The sequence below is a fragment of the Arachis stenosperma genome, chromosome 1 (assembly GCF_014773155.1).
Source record: "Arachis stenosperma cultivar V10309 chromosome 1, arast.V10309.gnm1.PFL2, whole genome shotgun sequence".
NCBI classification, from domain to species: domain Eukaryota; kingdom Viridiplantae; phylum Streptophyta; class Magnoliopsida; order Fabales; family Fabaceae; genus Arachis; species Arachis stenosperma.
Window position 1 is genome coordinate 73,471,579 of NC_080377.1, and position 8,266 is coordinate 73,479,844.

General features: G+C 41.0%; 2 non-coding genes across 2 annotated transcripts; both read right to left on the bottom strand.

The window, feature by feature from the left end:
• Positions 1–744: 744 nt before the first annotated feature.
• On the bottom strand, positions 745–852 carry LOC130956428 (small nucleolar RNA R71). Its single transcript, XR_009077102.1, has one exon. It is a non-coding gene; the product is annotated as a small nucleolar RNA R71 (small nucleolar RNA).
• Positions 853–5,596: 4,744 nt separating this feature from the next.
• LOC130951295 (small nucleolar RNA R71) lies at positions 5,597–5,704 on the bottom strand. The gene has a single exon (XR_009073911.1). It is a non-coding gene; the product is annotated as a small nucleolar RNA R71 (small nucleolar RNA).
• Between the last annotated feature and the right edge of the window lie 2,562 nt (positions 5,705–8,266).

Here is an 8,266-nt window from a genome sequence, read left to right on the forward strand (position 1 = left end):
TTCGAAACTTCTCTTCCCTCCTCCTCACATCCTTCTATTTTTGGAGTACTACTCCTTCTTAATGCACAATTCGAACTTTATCTCATCAAGTTCGAATTCTTCTACCTTCTTTCTTCTATTTTTCTTTTCCTCTGACATCTCAAGGAATCTCTATACTGTGACATAGAGGATTCCACATCTTCTTGTTCTCTTCTCTTTCATATGAGCAGGAGCAGAGACAAAGGCATTCTTGTTGAAGCTGACCCTGAACCTGAAAGGACCTTGAAGAGAAAGCTAAGAGAAGCCAAAGCACAACTCTCTTTAGAGGACCTGACCGAATTCTTCAAAGAAGAAGAAGACATGGCAGCCGAAAACAACAACAATGCAAACAATGCAAGGAAGGTGCTGGGTGACTTTACTGCACCTACTCCCGACTTCTATGGGAGAAGCATCTCTATCCCTGCCATTGGAGCAAACAACTTTGAGCTCAAGCCTCAATTAGTTTCTCTAATGCAACAGAATTGCAAGTTCCATGGACTTCCACTGGAAGATCCTCATCAGTTTTTAGCTGAATTCTTGTAAATCTGTGACACTGTCAAGACTAATGGGGTAGACCCTGAGATCTATAGACTTATGCTATTCCCTTTTGCTGTAAGAGACAGAGCTAGGACATGGTTGGACTCACAACCTAAAGAAAGCCTGGACTCATGGGAAAAGCTAGTCAATGCCTTCTTGGCAAAGTTCTTCCCACCTCAAAAATGGAGCAAGCTTAGAGTGGAAGTCCAAACCTTCAGACAGAAGGATGGTGAATCCCTCTATGAAGCTTGGGAAAGATACAAACAATTAATCAGAAAATGTCCCTCAGACATGCTTTCTGAATGGAGCATCATAGGTATTTTCTATGATGGTCTCTCTGAACTATCCAAAATGTCTTTGGATAGCTCTGCTGGAGGATCTCTTCATCTGAAGAAGACGCCTACAGAGGCTCAGGAACTCATTGAAATGGTTGCAAATAACCAATTCATGTACACTTCTGAAAGGAATCCTGTGAACAATGGGACAAGTCAGAAGAAAGGAGTTCTTGAGATTGATGCTCTGAATGCCATTCTGGCTCAGAACAAGATATTGACTCAACAAGTCAATTTGGTTTCTCAAAGTCTGTCTGGAATGCAAAATGCATCTGGCAGTACTAAGGATGCTTCATCTGAGGAAGAAGCCTATGATCCTGAGAACCTTTCAATGGAAGAGGTGAATTACCTAGGAGAGCCCTATGGAAACACCTATAATTCTTCATGGAGAAATCATCTAAATTTCTCATGGAAGAATCAAGAGAGACCTCAACAAGGTTTCAATAACAATAATGGTGGAAGAAACAGGTTTAGCAATGGCAAGCCTTTTCCATCATCTTCTCAGCAACAGACAGAGAGTTCTAAGCAGAATACCTCTGACTTAGCAACAATGGTCTCTGATCTAATCAAAACCACTCAAAGTTTCATGAATGAAACAAGGTCATCCATCAGAAATTTGGAAGGACAAGTGGGTCAGCTGAGCAAGAAAATTACTGAACTCCCTCCTAGTACTCTCCCAAGCAACACAGAAGAAAATCCAAAAGGAGAGTGCAAGGCCATAACCATGGCCGAATATGGAGAAGAAAGAGAGGAGGTGGACGCCACTGAGGAAGACCTCAATGGGCGTGTGATGAGCGGATAATTTGTATGCTTTTTGGCATTGTTTTTAGTATGTTTTTAGTATGATTTAGTTAGTTTTTAGTATATTTTTATTAGTTTTTAGTTAAAATTCACTTTTTTGGACTTTACTATGAGTTTGTGTGTTTTTCGAAAATTTCAGGTATTTTCTGGCTGAAATTGAGGGATCTGAGCAAAAATCTGATCCAGAGACTCAAAAGGACTGCAGATGCTGTTGGATTCTGACCTCCCTGCACTCGAAGTGGATTTTCTGGAGCTACAGAAGCCCAATTGGCGCGCTCTCAACGGCGTTGGAAAGTAGACATCCTGGGCTTTCCAGCAATATATAATAGTCCATACTTTGCTCAAGATTTGATGGCCCAAACCGGCGTTCAAAGTCACCTCAAGAAATTCCAGCGTTAAACGCCGGAACTGGCACCTAATTGGGAGTTAAACGCCTAAACTGGCACTAAAGCTGGCGTTTAACTCCAAGGAAAGTCTCTACACGAAAATGCTTCATTGCTCAGCCCAAGAACACACCAAGTGGGCCCGGAAGTGGATTTTTATGTCATTTACTCATCTTTGTACACCTTAGGCTACTAGTTATCTATAAGTAGGACCTTTTACTATTGTAAAAAGGAGGAAAAAGAGGAGATCTTTTGATCATGTTTTGATGATTGAACCCTCTTTGGGAGGCTGGCCATTCGGCCATGCCTAGACCCTGTTCTTATGTATTTTCAACGGTGGAGTTTCTACACACCATAGATTAAGGTGTGGAGCTCTGCTGTACCTCGAGTATTAATGCAATTACTATTGTTCTTCCATTCAATTCCGCTTGTTCTTTGTCCAAGATATCACTTGTTCTTCAACATGATGAAGGTGATGATTGACGCCCATCACCATTCTCACTCATGAACAAGGTGACTGACAACCATTCTTGTTCTACAAGCATCTGAGGCTTAGTGAATATCTCTTGGATTCCCGATTGCACGATGCATGGTTGATCGCCTGACAACCGAGTGCTCGCCTGACAAACGAGCCAACCATTCCGTGAGATCAGAGTCTTCGTGGTATAGGCAGGACTTGATGGCAGCATTCAAGAGAATCAGGAAGGTCTAACCTTGTCTGTGGTATTCTGAGTAGGATTCAATGACTGAATGACTGTGACGTGCTTCAAACCTGTAACCTACTGGGCGTTAGTGACAGACGCAAAAGAGGGATTCTATTCCGGTAGGGGAGGGAACCAAACCGGTGATTGGCAGTACTGTGACAGAGTGCGTGCATTAGCTTTCACTGCGAGGATGGGAGGTAGCTGCTGACAACAGTGAAACCCTACACGAGCTTGCCATGGAAAGGAGTAAGAAGGATTGGATGAAGGCAGTAGGAAAGCAGAGAGACGGAAGGGAAGGCATCTTCATACACTTGTCTGAAGCTCTTACACCAATGATATACATAAGTATCACTATCTTTATCTTTATATTATTTTCATTCATCATCATACACATTTGAGTTTATCTGACTAAGATTTACAAGATGACCATAGCTTGCTTCAATGCTAACAATCTCCGTGGGATCGACCCTTACTCACGTAAGGTATTACTTGGACGACCCAGTGCACTTGCTGGTTAGTTGTGCGAAGTTGTGTAATGCCATGGAATTGAACCACCAAGTTTTGGAGTTCATGACCAGGGATTATGAGAGTTGTGAAAAGTATTGTTCACAATTTCGCGCACCAAGTTTTTGGCGCCGTTGCCGGGGATTGTTCAAGTTTTGAGCAAGCTTTTGGTAACAATGCCTGGGATTGTTCTAGTTTGGACAACTGACGGTTCATCTTGTTGCTTAGATTAGGTATTTATTTTTTTCGAAATTCTTGAAGATGAATTCTAGAGTTTCATGATGATTTGTTGAAATCTGGCTGGCTGAGAAGCCATGTCTAATCTGATTGGACCGAGGTTTCAACTTATCACCACAAGAGCTTGTTGATTTTCATCAATTTTGCTTTTGGAGCAGTGATCTGCTAAGGCTTGGCTGACCTTTGGTCATGTCTAGTGTTTTGGACCGAAGCTTTCTTTGAAAGCTTGGCTGGCTGTGAAGCCATGTCTAATTCCTGGACCGGAGCCTTAGACTAGCATTGCACTGATTCCTGGAATTCTCATTAAGAATTTTGATATCTTTTTCCACTTAATTTTCGAAAAACACAAAAAATTTACAAAATCATAAAAAACCAAAAATATTTGATGTTTCTTGCTTGAGTCTAGTGTCTCATTTTAAGTTTGGTGTCAAATGCATGTTTTTGTCATACTTTTCGAATCCATGCATGTATTTCTTTGTTTTGATCTTTGAATTCTTTTGGCTTGAGTGTTTCTGTGTCTCATATAGTGTCAGTAGTACACAAACTGCTAAGTTTGGTGTCTTGCATGCATTGTTATTTGATTCTTGTTGCATTTTGATTATTAAAAATCCAAAATATTTTTTATTGTGTCTTCTCAAGTCAATAATACAAGGAATGAAGATTCAGAACATACTGCAGAGGAATTATACAGAAAAAGCTGGGCATTCAAAATTGCCCAGTGAAGAAGGCAGACTGGCGTTTAAACGCCAGCCAGGGTACCTGGTTGGGCGTTTAACGCCCAAAAAGGATGCATTTTGGGCGTTAAACGCCAGAATGTATACCATTCTGGGCGTTTAACGCCAGGATGGTGCTAGGAGAATTTTGTTTTCAAATCAATTTTTTTTCAAGTTTTCAAAGTTTTTCAAAACCAAATCTTTTTCAAATCATATCTTTTCAATCAAATGTTTTCAAAATCAATTTCTTTCCTTTTTCAAAGATACTTACTAACAATTAATGATTTGATTGAACATTTTTTGCCTTTTCTATTAAGAAAGGTTTTATGTTTGAATCATATCTTTTCTTGTTAGGCAAGTCATCAAATTTTTTTTTAAAATCATATCTTTTAAAATTGTTTTCAAATCATATCTTTTAAAATTGTTTTCAAATCATATCTTCTCAATCACAATTTTTTTTAACCAATCATATCTTTTTAATCACATCTTTTTCAAAATAATTTTCAATCATATCTTTTTAATTTCTGATTCAGAAATCTTTTTCAAAAATCATTTTTTTCTCAGTTTTCGAAAATTAAAGACTATTTTTCAAAATGTTTTCAAAATCTTTTAATTGAATTTTCGAAAATTCTCTTCCCTCCTTCCCACATCCTTCTATTTATGGAGTACCACTCCTTCTAAATGCACAATTCGAACCTTATCTAATTAAAGTTCGAATTCTTCTTCTCCTTCTTCTTTCTATTTCTCTTTTCCTCTGACACTTCAAGGAATCTCTATACTGTGACATAGAGGATTCCACATTCTCTTGTTCTCTTCTCTTTCTTATGAGCAGGAGCAGAGACAAAGGCATTCTTGTTGAAGCTGACCCTGAACCTGAGAGGACCTTGAAGCGAAAGCTAAGAGAAGCTAAAGCACAACTCTCTTTAGAGGACCTGACCGAATTCTTCAAGGAAGAAGAACACATGGCAGCCGAAAACAACAACAATGCCAACAATGCAAGGAAGGTGCTGGGTGACTTCACTGCACCTACTCCTGATTTCTATGGGAGAAGCATCTATATCCCTGCCATTGGAGCAAACAACTTTGAGCTTAAGCCTCAATTAGTTTCTCTAATGCAACAGAATTGCAAGTTCCATGGACTTCCAATGGAAGATCCTCATCAGTTCTTAGCTAAATTCTTGCAAATCTGTGACACAGTCAAGACTAATGGGGTAGACCCTGAGGTCTATAGACTGATGCTATTCCCTTTTGCTGTAAGAGACAGAGCTAGAATATGGTTGGATTCTCAACCTAAAGAAAGCCTGGACTCTTGGGAAAAGCTAGTCAATGCCTTCTTGGCAAAGTTCTTTCCACCACAAAGATGGAGTAAGCTTAGAGTGGAAGTCCAAACCTTCAGACAGAAGGATGGAGAATCCCTCTATGAAGCTTGGGAAAGATACAAACAATTAATCAGAAGATGTCCTTCAGACATGCTTTCTGAATGGAGCATCATAGGTATTTTCTATGATGGTCTCTCTGAACTATCCAAGATGTCTTTGGATAGCTCTGCTGGAGGATCTCTTCATCTGAAGAAGACGCCTGCAGAAGCTCAAGAATTGATTGAAATGGTTGCAAATAACCAATTCATGTACACTTCTGAAAGGAATCCTGTGAACAATGGGACTAGTCAGAAGAAAGAAGTTCTTGAGATTGACACTCTGAACGCCATACTGGCTCAGAACAAGATATTGACTCAACAAGTCAACTTGATTTCTCAAAGTCTGTCTGGAATGCAAAATGCACCAAACAGTACTAAGGATGCTTCATCTGAGGAAGAAGCTTATGATCCTGAGAACCCTTCCATGGAAGAGGTGAATTACCTAGGAGAACCCTATGGAAACACCTATAATTCTTCATGGAGAAATCACCCAAATCTCTCATGGAAGAATCAAGAGAGACCTCAACAAGGTTTCAATAACAATAATGGTGGAAGAAACAGGTTTAGCAATGGCAAGCCTTTTCCATCATCTTCTCAGCAACAGACAGAGAGTTCTAAGCAGAATACTTCTGACTTAGCAACAATGGTCTCTGATCTAATAAAGACCACTCAAAGTTTCATGAATGAAACAAGGTCCTCCATTAGAAATTTGGAAGGACAAGTGGGACAGCTGAGCAAGAAAATTACTGAACTCCCTCCTAGTACTCTCCCAAGTAATACAGAAGAAAATCCAAAGGAGAGTGCAAAGCCATAGACATGGCCGAATATGGAGAGGAAAGAGAGGAGGAGGACGCCACTGAGGAAGACCTCAGTGGGCGTGTACCAATCTCCTCTGAGTTCCTCAATGAGGAACAATGGGAATCTAAGGCTCAAAATGAGACCATAGAGATTCCATTGGACTTACTTCTTCCTTTCATGAGCTCTGATGAGTATCTTCCTCTGAAGAGAGTATGTCACTGAAGAGCAAGTTGCTAAATACCTTGGAGCAATCATGAAGCTAAATGACAAGTTATTTGGAAATGAGACTTGGGAGGATGAACCACCTTTGCTCACCAAAGAACTGGATGACTTGTCTAGGCAGAAACTGCCTCAAAAGAGGCAAGATCCTGGGAAGTTTTCTATACCTTGTACCATAGGCACCATGACCTTCAAGAAGGCCTTGTGTGACTTAGGGTCAAGTGTAAACCTCATGCCCCTCTCTGTAATGGAGAAATTAGGGATCTTTGAGGTGCAAGCTGCAAGAATCTCATTAGAGATGGCAGACAATTCAAGAAAACAAGCTCATGGACTTGTAGAATGTTTTGGTGAAGATTGAAGACCATTACATCCCTACTGATTTCATAGTCCTAGAGACTGGGAAGTGCATGGATGAATCCATCATCCTTGGCAGACCCTTCCTAGCCACAGCAAAGGCTGTGATTGATGTTGATAGAGGAGAGTTAATCATTCAAGTGAATGAAGAATCCTTGGTGTTTAAGGCCCAAGGACATCCTCTATCATCATGGGAGAGGAAGCATGAAGAGCTTCTCTCAAAACAGAGCCAAGCAGAGCCCCCACAGTCAAACTCTAAGTTTGGTGTTGGGAGGCCACAACCAAACTCTAAGTTTGGTGTTGAACCCCCACATTCAAACTCTAAGTTTGGTGTTGGGAGGTTCCCACACGGCTCTGAGTATTTTCTGAGGCTCCATGAGAGTCCTCTGTCAAGCTAATGACATTAAAGAAGCGCTTGTTGGGAGGCAACCCAATGTTTTATAGTTAACTATTTTCTTTTGTTATTTATCTTTTTTGTAGGTTGATGATCATAAGAAGTCACAAAAACAATGCAAAAAAAAAGCAAAAACTGGAGGAGAAAAGCTGGCGTTCAAACGCCAGTAATGCTAGCTGTTGGGCGTTTAACGCCCAGTCTGGCACCATTCTGGGCGTTTAACGCCAGAAAGGGGCACCAGACTGGCGTTAAACGCCAGTAAAGGGCAACAACCTGGCGTTAAACGCCAGGAATGGGCACCAGCCCGGCGTTTAACGCCAGAAATAGCTCAAAACGTGATTTGAGCAACATTTGGTGCAGGGATGACTTTTCCTTGACACCACAGGATCTGTGGACCCCACAGGACCCCACCATCACTCCTCTCTTCTTCCCCCATTCACCAATCACCTCAATACCTCTTCCCCAAGAACCTTTACCCCCCCTTCTCCTTCTTCAATCTTCATTTTCACACAACCTAAACACCCTTTCTTACCCTTCTTGGCCGAACACACCACCTTCTCCCTCTTCCTCATTTCTTCTTCTTCTACTCTCTTCTTTCTTCTTTTGCTCGAGGACGAGCAAACATTTTAAGTTTGGTGTGGTAAAAGCGTTGCTTTTTCGTTTTTCCATAACCATTTATGGCATCCAAGGCCGGAGAAACCTCTAGAAAGAGGAAAGGGAAGGCAAAAGCTTCCACCTCCGAGTCATGGGAGATGGATAGATTCCTCTCAAGGGTGCATCAAGTCCACTTCTATGAAGTTGTGGCCTTGAAGAAGGTGATCCCCGAAGTCCCCTTTTCACTCAAAAAGGGTGAAT